This window comes from Chelonia mydas, chromosome 15, assembly GCF_015237465.2.
Source record: "Chelonia mydas isolate rCheMyd1 chromosome 15, rCheMyd1.pri.v2, whole genome shotgun sequence".
NCBI classification, from domain to species: Eukaryota; Metazoa; Chordata; order Testudines; family Cheloniidae; genus Chelonia; species Chelonia mydas.
The window spans coordinates 17,489,711-17,509,369 of NC_057856.1; positions in this window are offsets into that span (position 1 = coordinate 17,489,711).

Genomic DNA, 19,659 nt, shown 5'->3' on the forward strand with positions numbered 1-19,659 from the left:
ACTTGCAGATCAAGATCAGTGAAAGAAGGCCAAAGGCACTTCAAGAAGCTGGAGGATTTTGCCACAGAAATTGAATCTTTTCTTGCAGAAGTGTGCTGGAAGAGGAAATATCTGCTAGTGAGGAAGATGGAAGCTGATTACCAGGAGCCCTGTAAGTACAGCTCTGTGTCTAATATGCATAATAAAAAAGAGGATTCTAATTTGATTCATATTGAATTATAACAGAATATAAATTTGATTTGTAAAACAAGGGAAATTGGCAAGAATGCAAAAATGTAAAGGAAACAGTTCCGTTAAATGCTGCTACTGTGACAAAACTGGACAAAAAAGGATTGTTATAAATCTAAGGCAGGCCAAGACAGACTGCTGCAGGTGCCTAGAGAGACACTTTGAGAAATGGGGGAATGCCAAGCTGAAGGGGCAAAGGTACAAGGATCAGCCCCACTGTTTTTGTTTACATCCGAGCAATTAAATAACAATAATGGGAGTTTGGCTATTGGGTATGTAATAGGATCTATGATATGTATAGGCTATGATATGTATAGGATATGACACAGCCTCAGACATAACAGTTATTAGACCAGTCACACTAAAAAGGCTAGGGAATAGGGGATCCAGAACTGAATCACCTAATTGGTCTCAAATAGAGACTGTGACTGGGGCAAGGGCACCCATGTGAAAATATGGTTTTGACCATTGGACCTCTGCAATTTGAGCAAGAAGTCTGTGTGGCTGCAATAGTGGATAAGCTAATAATTGGCTTATATTTCAGTCTGGCTAATAACTGTGTAATCAGTGTCAGGAAAGGTGTCTTACATATTCCATCTGTGGAAATTCCCTTTGGAGAAATTACCCGGGTGAGACAAATGGTGTGTAGTCAGTTGGTCTGCAGTGAATGAATTGCCCTACCCTGGAGACACAATTATTAGAACAACTACATGCTGTGGTAGCTGTCCAGCAAGGGAAAGATGGGAGGTGGGTGAAACCTGTTTTGATATGCAGGGTCTTCGATATGCAGGGTCTTTGATATGCAAGCGGGATCTTAAGGTACATCTACCCTGTGATTTAAAAACCTGCGGGACTGAGTCTCAGAACCCAGGTCAGCTGACTTGGGCTTGCCAGGGTCTGCATAGATGTTCAGGATCTGAGAGCCTCCCTTCTCACAAGGTCTCGGAACGTGGGCTCCAGCCTGAGCTGGAACTGCTACCCTGCAATTTTATAGCCCGGCGGCCTGAACCCTGTGAGCTTGAGTCAGCTGATCTAGGCCAGCCGTGGCCATGCTGCGGGTCTTTTATCACAGTACACACGTATCCTTAGCTGTTAAAGCTCTTGTGGATCTGAATCAGGAACAGATCCCCGTTCGTTTGCTGAATGTTTCTGACAGACAGGACATAATAAAAGAGGGGAAACATTTCAACAGTCAGCAGAGTGTGATTTAGCATTTTCAGACTCTTGTGACTGATCCTGGCTGCCCCTGGGAATCTGAGAATATAGCTGTGGAAGTTAAGGCTGGAAAAGTTGTTAGAGGCAAATCTCCCATTCAAACAGAATGGCAGGCCAGCAAATTCAACAGAAACAATAGGTGTTCCTCAGGGGCTGATTGAAAAGGACGTCTTCCTGATTGTTGAAAGCAAATCTCTGGAGAGAAAATCCCCAGATTTGGGTGTGAATAAAATTCTTGTATGTTGGTGATATGAAACTGTCCAGTCAGAAACACACTGTACCTAGGTAAATAATTAATCTTCTATCATTTTTAATTTAAATTATTTCTTTTCTTTCTGTTTGGGTTGGATGGTTGGGGGCTCACCATTTTAGGCCTCATCAAGACAATGGGTGAAGCTGAGGTGGGGAGTGTTGTTATGAGCTGGGTGAAACCTTGTTATGGGTTCAGACCCCACTGAAATTGATAGGCGTGAACTCAGCCTTCAGTTAACACAACTGTATGCATTTAAGCCCCCCACCTAAGACAAAAAGTGTGTGTGAACCCACCCAGGAGTGTTTTCTGAATATTGAGTTGGGTAGGGGGTCATGTGTGTGAGAGAGAGCACAGAAACGGAGAACAGACAAAAACAAAGAGAGAGAGACGGAGAGGCCAGAAAGCCAAGCGGGAGCCAGTAAGAACAGTGTGACCCTGGAAAAACAGAGAGAGAGCTTTTTGGCCAGGTGTTGACTTAAGAAGCTTGGGGGCTGTGAGCTAAGAAACTGGTGCTTTTTTTCTTAGCTCCTTCAGTGTTCAGAGACACAGGACTTTGTACGTTCCTCGTAAATAAAGAAGCTGGCATCAAAGAACATTCCAAAGTATACATTTCTACTTCCAATTGAAATATCCCTAGGGTTCCGAACTTTGACTAACCTCTTGGATCCAAAGGGGGCAACAGTATATTACATGCTGCACTGTGCAGTTCAATGGACTGAACACAGGCCTGGGGACCAAGAGACCTGGGTCCCTACTTGCAGCTCTGCCACTGATACACTTTGTGACTTTAGGAAAATCACATCTCACTGCAGCTACTTCTGAAGCATGATATTGAACAACCTTTGAATAGTGCTTTGAGATCATCTGAATAGTAATTTATTAAGTAAAATACAGTTTTATGTCATCCATGGCTTTTCATGTGAGCGGGATCCCAAAGTGGCTAACAGTTAGACAGCATGTAATATAGACAGTGCAAACATTGGTGTAGGTACACTGTATTAGGGAGTGGAACCAACCATTCAGTTCATGATCAGAAACCCAGGGGAGAGAGAAATGAAGGTAAAGTGAAGGAAGAAAAGAAATATCTTAAATTGACAGGGAAGGGAATATATAATGTCAAAATAAAACCAAGGGCAAAAGGGGTTCATTTCTTATGGGTAAACTGGATAAAGAGAACTGATGCTAATATTTTTTATGCATTCAAGCAGCAGCCAGTAGTCTTGTGTCACTGTCTGTCAGGTTCCTTTTAATTAGAGGCTTCTATCTAAAGCTTTTTTATGGGGAAAAAAATACAACACACACAATTCAGAATACCCACAATTTGTGTTCCAGGCATTTCGTAGCCCCAAAATTGTGTTTTTGTGAGATAAGCATGAAATGGCAGCATTCAAGTTTGAAACATGCAAAAGTACCACTGATGTAACTGAGCTCAGACCTTGGAGTTGCTCTTTCATTTTTTTTTTCAACTATAAAAGAATCATAAGACAATCTGCAATTAATGATCAAAAGACTTGCACAAAATGTTCAGTATATTCCGGTTATAGTTACAGCAAGTGCTGATTACTTTAGGTTTGACAAATAGTTGGACAAGACCATTCATAAATTCCTATCAATGTCAACGAGTATCACACGTGTCTAATCGACCTATTTTTAACTAGCCTCCAATTATACTCCCTGTCTCTATGAAACAGACTCACTGACAATTCATATTGGATTATAACCATTTGCACAATATGCTGGTGGTAAATTGCTTACAGTGGGAAAAGGTCTATAGAAGGCTTTCAAATAATTTCTCTCCGGAAACTCTATCTCAGCAGCACCCAGTTTTCCTCCTCTCTGAATACCTCCAGCACAATGGGTTTTAAAAAACAAGACCTTGAGTCTGAACGTTTTTGTCAAACTAACAGTTGTTGTTTTTTTATTTATAATACATTTGCTTGCATTCAAGATTACCACACTGAGAAATTTGGGGCAGGAAGGTGGAGATTTAGACTCTGTCCTTGCTAGAGCTAGTAAAGATGATTGGGTTTTTCTCCCATTCTTTAAGCTAAACGGTTTTGACGATTCAAGGGATTATATTTGTACGTATGGACGGGTTTGTTTTTGAGAGCCATCTAGGAGGTCTGTACACCCAGTTCCTATTCATTTAATGGGAATTAGGTGTCAATTAGACAGCTTTAGAAATCTCAGCCTTGCTTTTGTATTACCCAGTCTTGCAGGCATAGACCTCACCTAAAAAAGAGACCCTGCTTGGTGCGTAAAGCAGTTTTCCTTTGCTCCAACAGCTGCAGTTTTTAAACCGGTGCCGTAAAACAACTACCACGTTCCAGTGAATAAACAGGCTAAGGATAATGCCATGCCCATTGCTCATGCACATGACAAATATCCATGTAAATGGCAAACATTTTATTTTACTGTTTCACTGACATTCTCCGTGAGAGAATGTTACAGAATAGAATCTGCTCATACAGTTCTCAGCTCAGCAAAGCACGAAAGCATAGTCTTAAATGTCAATGGAAGTATTGGTATGCTCAAATTTAAGCATGTGCTTAACTGCTTTGATGTTTCAGGGCCAAAGAAAGTAAAAATTCATAGCATGTGACAGTCATTTTAGCACAGTGAAAATCATCCTCCCCCCCCACCCCATAACAAATTCACACGTCTTGTTTATACTAGGGAATGTAAGGAAAAATTCCCAGAGCACCAGAGCTACCAGTAGTTCAACTGCAGTGATGTTAGCAATGGGCAGAGGTCTGGTCTCAGCAAGGTGGTTTTTTTAGCTCCGGCCTTTTTACCTGCATGCTCCTCAGTGAGCTTAATTGTTATGGTGGTAAATGCTATAAGTCACTGAGACCTTCACCACAGTAAGCTCCCACTGGTACTAATACCATTGCAGCTAGTGTCACCACAGTAGGCAAAGTGATGTAAGCAGTAAACGGTTATCGATAGGGAGTAAACACTGACCGCATACTGAGTGTAAACACGGGCACTTCCCGGATTGCTAGTTCTCTGCAGAAAGATGTGGTGGGGAGAGCAACAACTGAAGAAAATAGCGTAAATGCTACTGTGCTTCTTAGCCACATTCTGGTCTGAAATAGGCCTGCACAATGCTCTCTTGAGCCAGGGGTCACATTAATTCATTACGTTTCACACTTAATTTTCACCTTAATGTGCACCCTCACAGCCAAATTATGTGCTCAGCTAGACACACACAGCGTTAAATTCACCCCTGTGCCGAGGGCTACCTCTTGAGTCTTACTACTTAAGGCTATGTCTACACGACAGCTTACGTCAGCAAATCTTATGTCACTCAGGAGTCTGAATAAACCACCCCCCTGAGTGACATAAGTTACACTGACATAAGCACTCGTGTGCACAGTGCTATGTCGATGGGAGAGCTTCTCCCACCGACATTGCTTCTGCTGTTCGTGGAGGCAGTTTTATTATGCCGGCAGGAGAGCTCTCTCCACTGCAGCACTATACATGTAGACATGCCCTAAAAAATTCACTTAAGCCTATCCTCTGAGGGCTTAAGTTGATGTATAAACCCTGTAGTTGACATAGGCTATTGATGTGCACCACTGTGTAGGGCTGTATTGATGTGCTAGCCCTCTGTATAGGGCTGGTTTTTCATCCAGAATTCCCACTGATGCCATATGGAGCTGTGTGAATAGATCTGAGGGCAGAACTTTGGCCCAGTAAGGGCAGCAGCATAATTTACAACATACGTTTCCCTTCCAGGGGGGCAAAACTCTATGTGAGTGAATCTGGCTGTGTTGAGAATTCTATCAGAGCTGTATAATGTGTTAACCTTGGCCAGCAAAGATACCCAAATCAGACTCAGTTGGAGTCCAAATGGCCTTTTCTTGTGACTTTATGATACATTTGGCAACTATCGTATAGAGTTTCCAAGTTGCCTTCAAAATACAGCTATATATATTCAGCAACAAGTAACCTTCTCGTGTGTGCTGTGATTCATCAGCAGCAATTGTCTTTGGCAGGACATAATTTCAAATCTTCTACCTGGGATATCTGCCAAATTTTTTGGAACAGAGATGGGATGAAAAAAGTTATTTATAAATGGGAATAATTATGCCTTACACTTATTAGACTTGGGAGTGAGCGACAGAAAGACGACATGTGTAATAATGAGTATTTGGAACAAAAGAAGCTTGTCACAATTTTCTAGTTGCTGACAGAAAACCAAAAAACCAAAAAACCAACAATCCTCAGTTGAAATAACATTAGTGGGACACAAGCAGACCAAAGCTAGGCAAATCAGATTTCAGAGGTAAGATGGATCTCTGTTAAACTGGTGTACATTTGGAATAACTCCACTGGTTTTAATGGAACTACTTTCGGTTATCACTGGTGTACCTGAGATCAGAATCTGTCCTTAACTTTTGATTTTGTGTGCAGAGGCCAAAAACTGAATGGACACAGAAATTGCACTAACGCTTCACAACTGAAAGAGGTCCCCCTAGGGTAAGCTTGCAGGAGTAGCGTGGGGAAGCTTGCAGTGCTGAGTCGGATGCAGTGTCCTGTTCTGTAAGTAACTAGAGGCTATTTTCTGTTCCTAAAAGGTTTATACAAACAAATCTGTTTTCACTAATTCTCTTACCACCAGTCATGCATGAAATTTTCTGCTGAGAAACCCAGATCCACCTTTACAAACACTGGGCCAAATACATCTCTCTGTAGTTATCCCCGTTCAGGTACAGAGGCATAGGTCCTCAAAGGTCTTTTGGTGCCTAACTCCCGTTGATTATCAATACCTTTGAGGATGTGAAACTTGTGCTTGGTTGTATTGGTGGCCCCATTGACTTTAATGGGACTACTCATATGTTTAAAATTGGGCACATTCTTAAGCACCTTGCTGAATCTGGATCTTAGGCTCTTGAAAATTAAGAGCAGTGTTTGAAAAGCTCATCTGGCTAAATCCTATCTGCAGATGCTGTTTTTTCTGGTGTCGCCAGCCGAGAATGTCATACATGTGGCTGCATATTTTGCCATTTCTCCAGGCTCATAATTAGCATCACTTCACTCACAAAGCAGTTCATTGCAGGGTTTCACATATAGAATCTCATTGCAGCTTGAACGTGAAAAGAAAGGACTTAAATGTTTGTTTCCAAAAGAGACACAGCAGGATTTAGAGATCCTGAGTCAAGCTCATCCCTGGAGTCATTTAAATGAAGTAAAGAAGTGAAGGATATCTTCTGAACTAGCATTAGAGACAGGGCTAGGAAGAATGGAAAGTATAATTTCTTTGGGGCTGGAACCTTGCCTTCCTATTTGTCTGTAAAGCATGTAGCACACAGTTGGTCCTACATAGACTTATGTAGTGCTTTTCATTTGAGAATCTCAAAATGTTTACAAACATTAAGACTCATAGCACTGTGAAATAGATATTATTAGCCCCAGTTCATGAACTGGGTGGCTGAGACAGATTTTAAGTCACTTGCCCAGAAACAGAACCTAGAATTTCTGATCCCGGGGGCACGTAGTCTAACCACAGTTCCTCCTCTTAGGCAGAATACCACCTTCTCATGCAGTGCACCAGAATCTAATCATTTTCAGCCATACCTACCAATACACACAGCCATCAAAAAGTTATTTGTTCCTGAAAGAAAAAATTCAGTAAAGTTTACATATCTTACTTGTCCCAACTTGCACCCTCAGGAAGTTTGCAGATGACACTAAACTGGGAGGAGTGGTAGATACGCTGGAAGGTAGGGATAGCATACAGAGGGACCTAGACAAATTAGAGGATTAGGCCAAAAGAAATCTGATGAGGTTTAACAAGGACAAGTGCAGAGTCCTGAATTTAGGACAGAAGAATCCCATGCACAGCTACAGACTAGGGACCGAGTGGCTAGGCAGCAGTTCTGCAAAAAGGATCTAGGGCTTACAGTGGATGAGAAGCTGGATATGAGTCAACAGTGTGCCCTTGTTGCCAAGAAGGCTAATGGCATTTTGGGCTGCATAAGTAGGAGCATTGCTAGCAGATCGAGGGACGTGATCGTTCCCCTCTGTTCGGCATTGGGAGGCCTCATCTGGAGTACAGTGTCCAGTTTTGGGCCCCACACTACAAGAAGGATGTGGAAAAATTGGAAAGAGTCCAGCGAAGGGCAACAACAATGATTAGGGGACTGGAACACATGACTTATGAGGAGAGGCTGAGGGAACTGGGATTGTTTAGTCTGCGGAAGAGAAGAATGAGGGGGAATTTGATAGCTGCTTTCAACTACCTGAAAGGGGGTTCCAAAGAGGATGGATCTAGACTGTTCTCAGTGATAGCAGATGACAGAACAAGGAGTAATGGTCTCAAGTTGCAGTGGGGGAGGTTTAGGTTGGATATTAGGAAAACTTTTTCACTAGGAGAATGATGAAACACTGGAATGCGTTACCTAGGGAGGTGGTGGAATCTCCTTCCTTTGAGGTTTTTAAGGTCAGGCTTGACAAAGCCCTGTCTGGGATGATTTAGTTGGGGATTGGTCCTGCTTTGAGAAGGGGGTTGGACTAGATGACCTCCTGAGGTCCCTTCCAACCCTGATCTTCTATGATTCTATGAACTTTATCTTCTTTCTAAAAGGGACAAAATAAATATGCAATTAACAAAGAGTGGTCAGCCCAACAGTTATGATTTCTGAAAAGTTAACAAACCTTGTTGCAAAACCTAGATCTTGCTTACTAATCAGGATTTATAAAATGCCTAACCATTTTTCATACCGCTCAATGCTGCATCATTATTAGCCATCAGCAGCACCTGTGCTTAGTTAACAAAATAAATGTTTACTGTTGATTGAGGCCATATAATCAAATAACGTTTTCTCCTCCTGGATAGTGACCACACTAAAATGTTTTCCTTATGTTTCCATTAATTAGGCCATCTGCTCCTAATTAATCCCTCCTGGTGTGACACACCATTATTTATTAGAGCATTACACTGGGTAAGATATTTTCAGCATCTTTCTAATAAATCTTTAATTTCAGAAGCAAGGTTTCAGAAGCAGAATTGGCTGTGTGTACCTAATGAAAGGTCTAATCGAAATAAAAAGATTAACAAATGGGAATTGTTTTGTTTTTGCACCTGTATAACTTTTAAAAAGGCTTTCATTTCACAAGTGTAACTTGGCAAGCCCTTTGGTTCATAACTGGTAGATAGAAACTGTCAGGGTTCCCTCCCCACTCTGAACTCTGGGGTACAGATGTGGGGACCGGCATGAAAGACCCCCTAAGCTTATTTCTACCAGCTTAGGTTAAAAACTTCCCCAAGGCACAAATCCTTCCTTGTCCTTGGATGAGTACTGCTGCCACCACCAAGTGAGTTGGACAAAGATTCAGGAAAAGGACCACTTGGAGTTCCTGTTTCCCCAAAATATTCCCCAAGCCCCTTCACCCCCTTTCCTGGGGAGGCTTGAGAATAATCTACCAACCACATAGGTAAGCAAGGTGAGCACAGACCAGACCCTTGGGTTTTTAGGACACTAAAAACCAATCAGATTCCTAAAAACCAGAACTTTATTATAAAGAAAAAAAAGTAAAAGAAGCACCTCTGTAAAATCAGGATGGAAGGTAATTTTACAGAGTAATAAGACTTAAAACACAGAGGATTCCCCCCTAGGCAAAACTTCAAAGTTACAAAAAACAGGGAAAATTCACAAGCTAAAACAAAAGATAACTTAACGCGTCTTGCCTTGTTTACTTACACTTTTTGTAATATCAGAGACTCGTTTCAGGATTGTTTGGAGGAGATGGATTTCCGTGACCTGGTGCCTCTCTGCCTCCTGAGAGAACACAAAGAAACACAAAACAAAAACCTTCCCCCACAGATTTGAAAGTATCTTCTCCCCTTATTGGTCCTTTTGGTCAGGTGCCAACCAAGTTATCTGAGCTTCTTAACCCTTTCCAGGTAAAGGAGGGATTTTATGCTACCCTTAGCTGTATGTTTATGACACGCCCCCCAAATCATAGATGGTGTTGGACAGCCTGCTCCACACTGGCTGTGATTTCTTCCTGGAGCTCTAGGAGAAAACAGAATTAATAAGACACATGCACCTCTAGATATACTACTGATTATATAAAAACTACCAATATTTTCCACATTTCAAGGACGATTTTAACCAGTTGATTCTGGGAAACTTTCACAGGAGAGAGCATCAGCCACTTTGTTAGAAGCTCCTGAAATGTGTTGTATTTCAAAATCAAAATCTTGGAGAGCTAAACTCCACTGAAGAAGTTTTTTGTTATTGTCCTTGACGGTATGAAGCCACTTCAGCGCAGCACAGTTCGTTTGCAGGTGCAAATGCTGTCCCCAAACGTATGGGCATAGCTTTTCCAGCACGTACACAATGGTGTAACATTCCTTTTTCGCTGATTGACCAGTGGCTTTCCCTCTCAGGCAGTTTTTTGCTGAGAAACATGACAGGATGGAATTCTTGATCCGGTCCTTCCTGCATTAAAACTGCTCGCACACTACGCTCGGACGCATCTGTGGTTACTAGGAATGGTTTGTCAAAGTCGGAGGCCCTTAGCACAGGGTCAGACATGAGTGTCGCTTTAAGCTGGTTAAAGGCCTTCTGACACTCTTCAGTCCACTGCACTGCATTTGGCTGTTTCTTTTTGGTTAGGTCTGTCAGTGGAGCCATGATTTGGCTGTAGTGCAGTACAAATCGCCTGTAATACCCGACCAAGCCTAAGAAGGATTGGACCTGTTTCTTTGACTTTGGGACAGGCCACTTTTGGATAGCATTCACTTTGGCCTGTGGGGGGTTGATAGTTCCTTGACCCAGCTAGTGTTCCAGGTAAGTAACTCTGTTTAGGCCTATTTGACACTTTTTAGCCTTAACAGTTAGTCCTGCCTCCCTTATGCACTCAAAGATTTTTTCCAGATGCTCCAGGTGTTCTGCCCATGAATCAGAAGTGATGGCCACCTCATCAAGATAGGCAACTGCAGATTCTCCCGATCCCGCTAGGAGACTATCTACCAGTTTTTGGAAAGTGGTGGATGCATTTCGCAGCCCGAAAGGGAGCTCATTAAATTCATACAGTCCTACATGGGTGATGAAGGCTGACCTTTCCTTGGCGGATTCATTGAGCGGTACTTACCAGTACCCCTTGGTTAAGTCTAAGGTAGAGATGAACTGGGCACATCCCAGTTTCTCCAATAGCTCATCTGTGCGTGGCAATGGATAGTTGTCTGGGCGAGTTACAGCATTTAGCTTATGGTAGTCCACGCAAAAGCGTATCTCTCCATCCGGTTTGGGAACTAGAACCACTGGAGATGCCCATGCACTGTTAGAGGGGCGGATTACACCCATCTGTAGCATGTCCTGGATCTCCCGTTCTATAGCAGTTTTGGCTTGAGGAGACACCCGGTAAGGTTGGGCTCTAATTGGGCGAGCATTACCTGTGTTAATGGAGTGGTATGCCCGTTTGGTCTGTCCTGGGATGGATGAGAACATTGGCGCAAAGCTAGTGCACAGCTCCTTGATCTGCTGTCACTGCATATGCCCAAGGGTCATGGAGAGGTTCACCTCCTCCACGCCACCGTCACTTTTTCCTTCATAGTAGACACCTTCTGGCCACTCAGCGTCATTTCCTCCCTGGGCTGTAAACTGACAAACCTTTAATTCTCTGGAATAAAAGGGCTTTAGAGAATTAACATGGTACACTTTAGGCTTTAGGTTTGAGGTGGGGGATGCTATGAGATAGTTAACTGCTCCCAGGAGCTCTTGGACCGTGAATGGCCCTGCCCACAACGCTTCCATCTTATGGGCCTGGAGCGCCTTCAAGACCATGACCTGGTCCCCTACTTTGAAGAAACAGTCTCTGGCATGTTTATCATACCAGGCTTTTTGCTCTTCCTGGGCATCTGTTAGGTTTTCTTTAGCAAGGGCTAAAGAGTCTCGGAGGTTGTTTACAAAGTCCAGAATGCTAGTTCCTGGAGAAGGTGTAAACCCCTCCCATTGCTGCTTCACCAACTATAATGGCCCCTTAACCTTGAGACCATACACAAGTTCAAATGGTGAAAACCCTAAACTGAGATGTGGTACAGCTCTGTAGGCAAAGAGCAACTGCTGAAACACTCGGTCCCAATCATTGGAGTGCTCATTTTACGAATTTACATATCATGACCCCCAAAGTTCCATTAAACTTCTCCGCCAGGCCATTTGTTTGATGGTGGTAAGAGGTGGCAACCAAGTGGTTCACCCCATGAGCTTCCCACAGGCTTTTCGTGGTCGCTGCCAGGAAATTAGTTCCTGAATCTGTAAGGATGTCGGAGGGCCAACCTACCCTAGCAAAAATGTCTGTTAATGCCTGGCACACACTTGTAGCCCTGGTGTTGCTCAGAGCTACTCCCTACTGATAGGGAGTGGCTGGAGAGGGGCTTTGACCTGGTCTTGGGGTTTTCCCCACTCTTTGGCACACCTCACAAGACCAGACATAGGTAGAAATGTCCTTGCCCATTCCCTCCCAGTGGAAGGACTTTATGCTACCCTTAGCTGTATGTTTATGACAGAAACATTTTAATTTGAAATGACAGAAATCCAATATGTTGAAAAATAGCTTATGGCAGGAGCAACCTTCCATGATGATTTCACTAAAAGTTTTATGGTTTCAGTCCTGCAAACGTTTATGCACGTGAATAACTTTCCTGATGGGAGGAGTCTCTTGCATTCCATGCATGAAGGGCAAACATTCAGCCTCATACTCTTGAACCTGTCTGCAGCAAGAGGGTCAATCACAGGATGCTGGGGTCATCTGGACTTCTGCAACCAGAGTCCTCCCTCGAGGAGTTCTGTAGGGTTCCATTCCTGTCCTATTCAGTAGACTGTATTTACACGCAGCTGCTAGAAGAAATAGCTTCATGGCTACCATATGCAAAAGACACACAATTCTCTTGGTCATGCCCAGTCTACAGTGATACCACTTATCTCTGCAATCTTGGTGTCAATAAATACAGGCCAGTCTGGGGAGATCTCTTATTCTCTGGGCTAATGGGGTCTGGGTATGCGGTAGAGGTGACAGGCTCGGAGCTTGGAGTGCCTCACATCAATTGTTAGCAATTGCTTTAGTTGATTAAGGCTGTTGCTAAAGAGAGTTCCTTCCAGTCCTCCTCAACTGGAAGGACAGTGGCTGTGACATGGAGCCTGGGATTTTAAAGCAAGGAAATGGTTGAATCCTTAAAGCAAAGAAATAGAATCTCCCTGTCCACTGTGCGATGGTGATGCTCCTTTGTTATAAGTAAGAATACAACTTTATACTTATATAGCACCTTTGCATTCATGCATCTCAAACTCCAGTAAGGTATGTGAGTATTGAAAGGGCACACAGCCAGTGTGGAATTGCAGGGTGGAGCCTGCAACAATCATCCAATAGGGCAGTACCTCTAAGAGGAGTGTTCTCATTGGGTAGTCCTGGTCAATGCAGTAGGCTCTTGGGTTGGCTGGCTGAGGCACAGGGCAGTTCATATGCGCAAGGGAGGCACAAGAGGACACTTTGCAGCTCAGCCCTCTGCTTCAAATTAAGGTGTTGCCTAATGATGGTCAGTAGGAATCTTGACTCACAGTTGCTACATTACCTTTCTCATCACAGCTTAAAGAGCTGCGAGAATGGATCTCATGGAATAGAACATACATACACATTCTCTCATAGTGCAAAGCACAATAGAGTCACATCATAATGAAAGGTAAACACAACACACAAGAGTCATTGGCCAGCAATCTTCCTCTACATTTCATGGTCTTCACACAGCCACTAGAAGCAAGTCTTACCACATCCCATCCAGTCAGCCTCATCACTAAGCCACACTTGCTGCAGGTGCCCCCAGGCACCAGTCCCTACAGAACTTGCTTTGTCAATTTTCCTCTACTCATTTAACCCATATCTCCCGCAAACTCAAGTTTTCTTCATCTGATCATCTTGATGATATCAAGTCTTGCTCCAGTTATACTGTAAATTCAGGCGTAGCATTTCAATTCAAATGCAGAAAGCCTCTTAATGTCCTGTTTCCTGTCTCATAGTCACATAGCAAGATGCTGAAGACAAAAGACTGCAGCAATCTAATTTTACACTTTATAATTAGAGCCTCTCTCATGAGTGTGGCTCAAGCTTCTTCCCTGCTGCTGGCTACTTGTTGTGGCTTCTTCCCTCTTCTTTCATGGTTTGGGTCCTAGGTTCTAGACACCTGGTGCCTCCATCCAAGGTGACTCCTCACTGTGCCTGAGGCACAAGGGATGTGTCCCTAGGGGAAAATGAATAATTCTACCACTACTGACAAGGAGTATAGAACCCAATACACAAGAAACAATATTCAGCACAAACCCCAGCAAAGAAATTACAACTCCAGACATAACAGTATAATAAAGGAGGGCTTTATTGGGGATAGGAAATTAGGTTCTGGGGAAAGAAAAGGAGAAGGTTAACTCACAAGTACTAAGCACTAATAAATCAACAAATTACCCACCTCCCACCATTCACAATTTATCTCAAGCACCTGGATCACCTTGGCATTGCCCAGGCACACTGAGGATGAGTTCAGAGAGGAGAACTGCAATGTTGTGAACAGAGGCCAACTTAAATAAAAAGAGTCCCCTTCCTATGTCTTTGCCCCAGGTGGGGCAGGTTCCTGGCTTTCTGGTTTGAAGTCATGCAGAGGTCTTGGCTGGCTCTCGGTAGACAGTGTTGGGTCATATCTCTGCCACTCTGGACACTGGTCTTGGCAGGGCTGGAACTGCCTGACCCAGGCACTGATCATGCAGCAGTTCAAAGACTCCCTTTGTGGGGAGTGGGAGTTAATCAGAGATTCCCTGAGCTGTTCTGCTTCTTTCTCAGCTCCCAAACTCAAAGCTCAAAACTAAAGCTAAAACCCCTCAGTCAGAGTCAGGTTGTCCTCTCTCACTCAGAGAACTGAGGAGCCCTGACTCATCATTGGCCCAGAAAACTACTTGTCCATATCACCCCATGCAGAAGCCCCCTGTCAGCATCAGCAGGAGTTTTGAGTCCATTCTTTTCCCACGCATGCTGGGAAATGGTGTCAGAGAGTGCTGGTAGCTGTCATTGTTGTAGTCCAGAGGGTAGGACCCCTCTAGAGGCTCAGACCAATTCCAGGAGGTGGCAAACTCCAAGTGGGGGTTACAGTGGTAATACTTTCGCTTCTCAAAATTAGTGTCACTAGAGCAGCAGTGACGAGTCCAATTCTAGGTCAAATCTCTAAGTGTTGTTGTGCTCCCCTTGTAGTCTTGCTAGCCAGGTCTTTGAAGTGCTCCGCACACCCCAGTGCCTTCTCAGATTTGGATAGGAATAGCTTCACCTTTTCAACAGACTTAGATGTCACCATTGTCTTTGTCTTTTCAAGTGAGATCTTTAGACCTCACTTCTCTGCTTCCCCCACTACTCTTTCTAGCAGTTTTTGTACCTTTTCTTGCAACTATAGTACCATAATGCAGCCATTACATTTACCATCTTTCTGCTCAGTGTACACCTGCAAGCGGATCATGATTTCCAGATATATGTATTTTATATGCCAGTTTGTTTTCAAAACATTTTCATTCTACAGATTGAGTTTTAACAGCTTGCCTTGAGTATTCCATAATTGCTCTTTCCAATTAGTAGTTATTGGTCAGATAAATCACACTGTATCATTTCCACCTTGGATAGGATGGCACAAGTACTCCCACATGCATATTTGAAATTCACTTTCCACAGATAGTTCCCCCATGAAACTTTGCAATTTGCTTTCCCCAAGTAAAACATTCTCTCTCTGGTGGTCATGGAAAGCGAAAACAAATGAGGTACAAGCATGGCTGAAGCAAGCAAATAAATATTCATGGAAAATTGTGTACAATATTCACTGAGCTCAAATATCTTATGCTTCCCTTTAAATGATGATGTCATATAAGGTCAGAGAGAGAGCGAGGCTCAGCTCCAAAATTCCTTTCTTTGGACAGGCTGAGTCACAAGTGGAGTGTTGCTTAAATGCAGTGTTTTTCTTGGCTTTTTTTTTAAATTTAATGACTTTCTACAAGCCCTATTTCATAACCCAGTAGTTAAAACTAATGTAATGTTTAGCTTGTGCTGGATCTGAAGCAGCTCAGAATGACATCGATATTTCCTTTAAGAAGGCCAGGAACAAGCCCACAGTATATGTTTGAACACATTTGGATCAAATGACACAGACACTGTTTCCTCTTTTTTTTTTTAACGTGCTAAATAGTCAGCTGTATTGTTATACGCGGGGATGATGGATGGTGATTAAATCTGCCTGCCGAAGCTGGAAGTGCTTTCATAAACACATTTTTATCCTTTCAGATGTGTTTTTTATTACTATAATTGCTTTTTTTTTTATTTTTCTCTGAAGGTTCACACATTCCACTTACAAACTACGGACCAGGGACCTGCTCCTGCTTCTGCTCCCATTTAAGTGAATGGTAGAAGACCCAGAACCTTACTCAGTCCTATAGTGGTCCAGCAGATTCCACACAAGTACCAGGAGAAGTGGATCATGCTTCCTGATCCTGAGTCTGACCCCTAGGGCTGCTGTAACTTGTGCTGTTGCCTCTATGGATCTTATGGCAACCAGATAGGGTTGCCAGGCATCCGGTTTTCGACCGGAATGCCTGGTCAAAAAGGGACCCTGGCAGCTCTGGTTGGCACTGCCGGCTGGGCAGTTAAAAGTCCGGTCGGCGGCACAGCGCAGACCTGGGGCTAAGGCAGGCTAGCTCTGCACGGCTCCCAGAAGCGGTCACCAGGTCCTGCACCCCTATACGCACGGGTGGGTAGGGAGGCTCTGCGCACTGCCCCTGTCCCGAAGGCCTAGTCCGCAGCTCCTGCTGCTGCTGCTGACTGCAGGCCTGGCCCTGATCATGTCTTCCTGGGATTGTGGAGTACTGATGGGTGCCTTGCCTAGAGGCTCCCCATCTTCCTGAGTGATCAACTGGAGAGGTGGCAGCTGGGACTCAGGATGGCTGGGAGCTGGGAGGGAACTAGCTGGACACAGGCTGGAAGACAACTGGGAGGTGAAAATAGCTGTCTCAGGGAGAGAGGAAACTAGCATGGAGGGAAGACAGGGTGCGTGGGAGGGCAGAATGCTTCAGGGTACTTTCAGGAAGCTGGGAGGGAGTCGATCTTTTAGGGGAGAGGGTTGGACTGATATCTGATGAAAGGGAAGGGTATACTTGTAGGGCATAGGATGAAGATTTGAGGATAAATACATTTGCCTTCATTGCTTGAAGGTAACTTATAAGAAGGAATACACACACAGTTCCTCAGTATGATTTGGGTTCATAGTTCCATGATAAACTGAAACAAAATCTAAGTTTAGTTTTAAAGCTGTTCAAGAAGAAACTAAGAACTAAAATGGTTCTGAAAGATTATCATTCAGGAAAGAGAGAGAAAGACAAAAAAAGTCCTAGTCAGTAGCAAACGTTTGTATGTGTCTGTGATACACTTGTCTCACCCCTGGGAGCCACTGTTGATCTGTAAAATGTCCAAGGAGGAGGCAGGATAAGGCATCCAAACATACCTCTCAGCTGCCACAGTGTAAGTGCAGGACAGAGAATCATAAAGTGGTTTTCAGGGGAAAAACACTTAGGTGGAAAAGGTTTAACTTCTTTAGCAGAAGTAATCTTTTCTATAGTCTTGGCTTAATCATTCAGTGTTTCTGATGTAAATCACTCACAGTGATAAAAATATGACGATACCAAGTTTGTTTGGGATAAATGTGAATGTGGCAGACTTTGCTTTCAGTTACACTGATCTTAGAGTAGCAGTCATGTTAGTCTGTATCCGCAAAAAGAACAGGAGTACTTGTGGCACCTTAGAGACTAACAAATTTATTTGAGCAAAAGCTTCGCTGTAGCTCACGAAAGCTTATGTTCAAATAAATTTGTTAGTCTCTAAGGTGCCACAAGTCCTCCTTTTCTAGTTACACTGATGTAAATCCAGAGTAACTCCATGGAGGTGCACTGAGACTGAAATCAGAAACTGGTCTCCCTGCTGAAATGTTGGTAGAACACTACGAATAGCATTGCTTTAGCATGAGGAATTTAAGAGGGGCAGAGTGCATCTTAAACAGAGAAACTAGGAATGATCAGAATGCACAATCAAATGTACAAAGTCTCTCCATCTTAATAACACATTTTATCTTCAAAATAATACAGGAACCTGAGGCTCACATTTAACAGAATTCCTTTCAGCCTTTTGCAAACCACTGAGTTCACTGGGTGTAAATCAGTGCTGAAGCCGGTTCCTAGGTCATCTCATTGGATAAATATGGGACTTGGGAGCCAGCTTAGCACTAAATGTTCTGTTCTGCTTATCTTATCTCTAGACTTGTGTTTTATAGTTTGAAAATAAATTCACACACAAACATTAAACCATTACTCAAGCAATTGTTTGGATATGGTAGTGATATGTTTTTAGTAACTTCTGGTCATGCAACTGGGTTATGGGAATGGGGTAGATGGGGAGACTATATTGCTCTCATTTACACAGCAGTCCTCAATGCTTCATAGCGGGAGATTGTATGGCTTCAATTTTCTGAGAAGAAGCAAAAGCCTGAATGGCAAATTTTAAGACTCAGAACCTTTTTGAATGCTTGTCACTTGTGTGTTCTTGTCCCACAGAAATTACCAGCCATAAAGGACTTTGAAAAGTTAAACCTCAACTTGGTTTGCTCCTCTTAAGAGAATGAAATAATATGCATAAATATAGCAGTTAATTTTTATGTTGTGTTTTAGTTTTAATGAAACCAGCACTGGCTTCCTGATATAGTAGCAAGGTGTGTGTGTGTGTGGCGGGGGGAGGGCTAGAGATGATATGACAGGGGCAGGAGGAAAGCAGCTCCAGAGAAGTAGTCACTGAGAGCTACTATTTAGGAGGTCTGCTGTTGTGAAGAGTTTACTGTCTGTCTACACTTCCAGCTGGGGGTGTGATTCCCAACATAAGGAGACAGACTCAAGCTAGCTCTCATCAAGCTAGTGCACTAAAAGTGGAATATAGCCACAGCAGCAAGCCAGCAGGAGCAGCTAGCTCCCTGAGTGTATGTCTGTCTGAGATCCTGTACATGAGGAAGCTAGCCCCTAAGTCAGGGTTTTATCCTGCCTCCTATCACCGGTGTATCTAAGTGCTTTCTATGTAAAATTAATAGCAATAGTGAAGCCTCTAATGGACTTCATGGAGTTTTGGAACTTCCCAGTTTTGCAGGTAAAAACACTGGTTGGGTTAGGTTTTGTTGTGGGTTTGGTTTGGTTTTTAGCAGGGGTATTGGTAGAAGTTTAGTGATCAAAGGGAGTGACTATTATAAGTGTCATTCTTATGGAGGACACTTAAGGCCTTCTGCTTCCCTGCTCCAAGAAACCACCAATAGGCCCCCTATATAAAAATACATTATACAACACAGAATTTAATTCTTCTAAGAAATCAATGTAGAGACCTGTTTACGTATGCACATCCCATATCTAGGGCATCTTCTGTGTGGGTTATCAAATGCACTATCAGCCTCCGTGTTCTATGGTTTCAAAGTTTAAAATGCACCTAGGTTTAAACAGCTGTGCACTTTAACAAAGTATTTAGATGTAACCTTATGCAAATACCCTTAAATTGTTATTGCATAACTTCCAGTGCAACAGTCCTACTTGGGTGTTTCTGCCATTCCCAAGATGTGTGTTCTGAGGTACAGTGATAGGAAAAGAATTTACCTGAATTCTGGGTATGCAGTATTGTGATATAGGACAAAGGATTGCATCAATATCAACACGTGTGTGGTTAATTTCCGTGTTTGGCTGTCCTATGCCTGAGCACACTGTAATACTGAGAGAACTAAACAAGGATCCTGATCAAGGAAAAGAACTTGTACTAGGGCTCAGTTAATATTTATTAAATAATTGTGGAGCACAATTTGTTTTGGAAAGGAGTGCACTGTTAATAAGCAACCGAGAAATGTGGGCTTGATAGCTGAA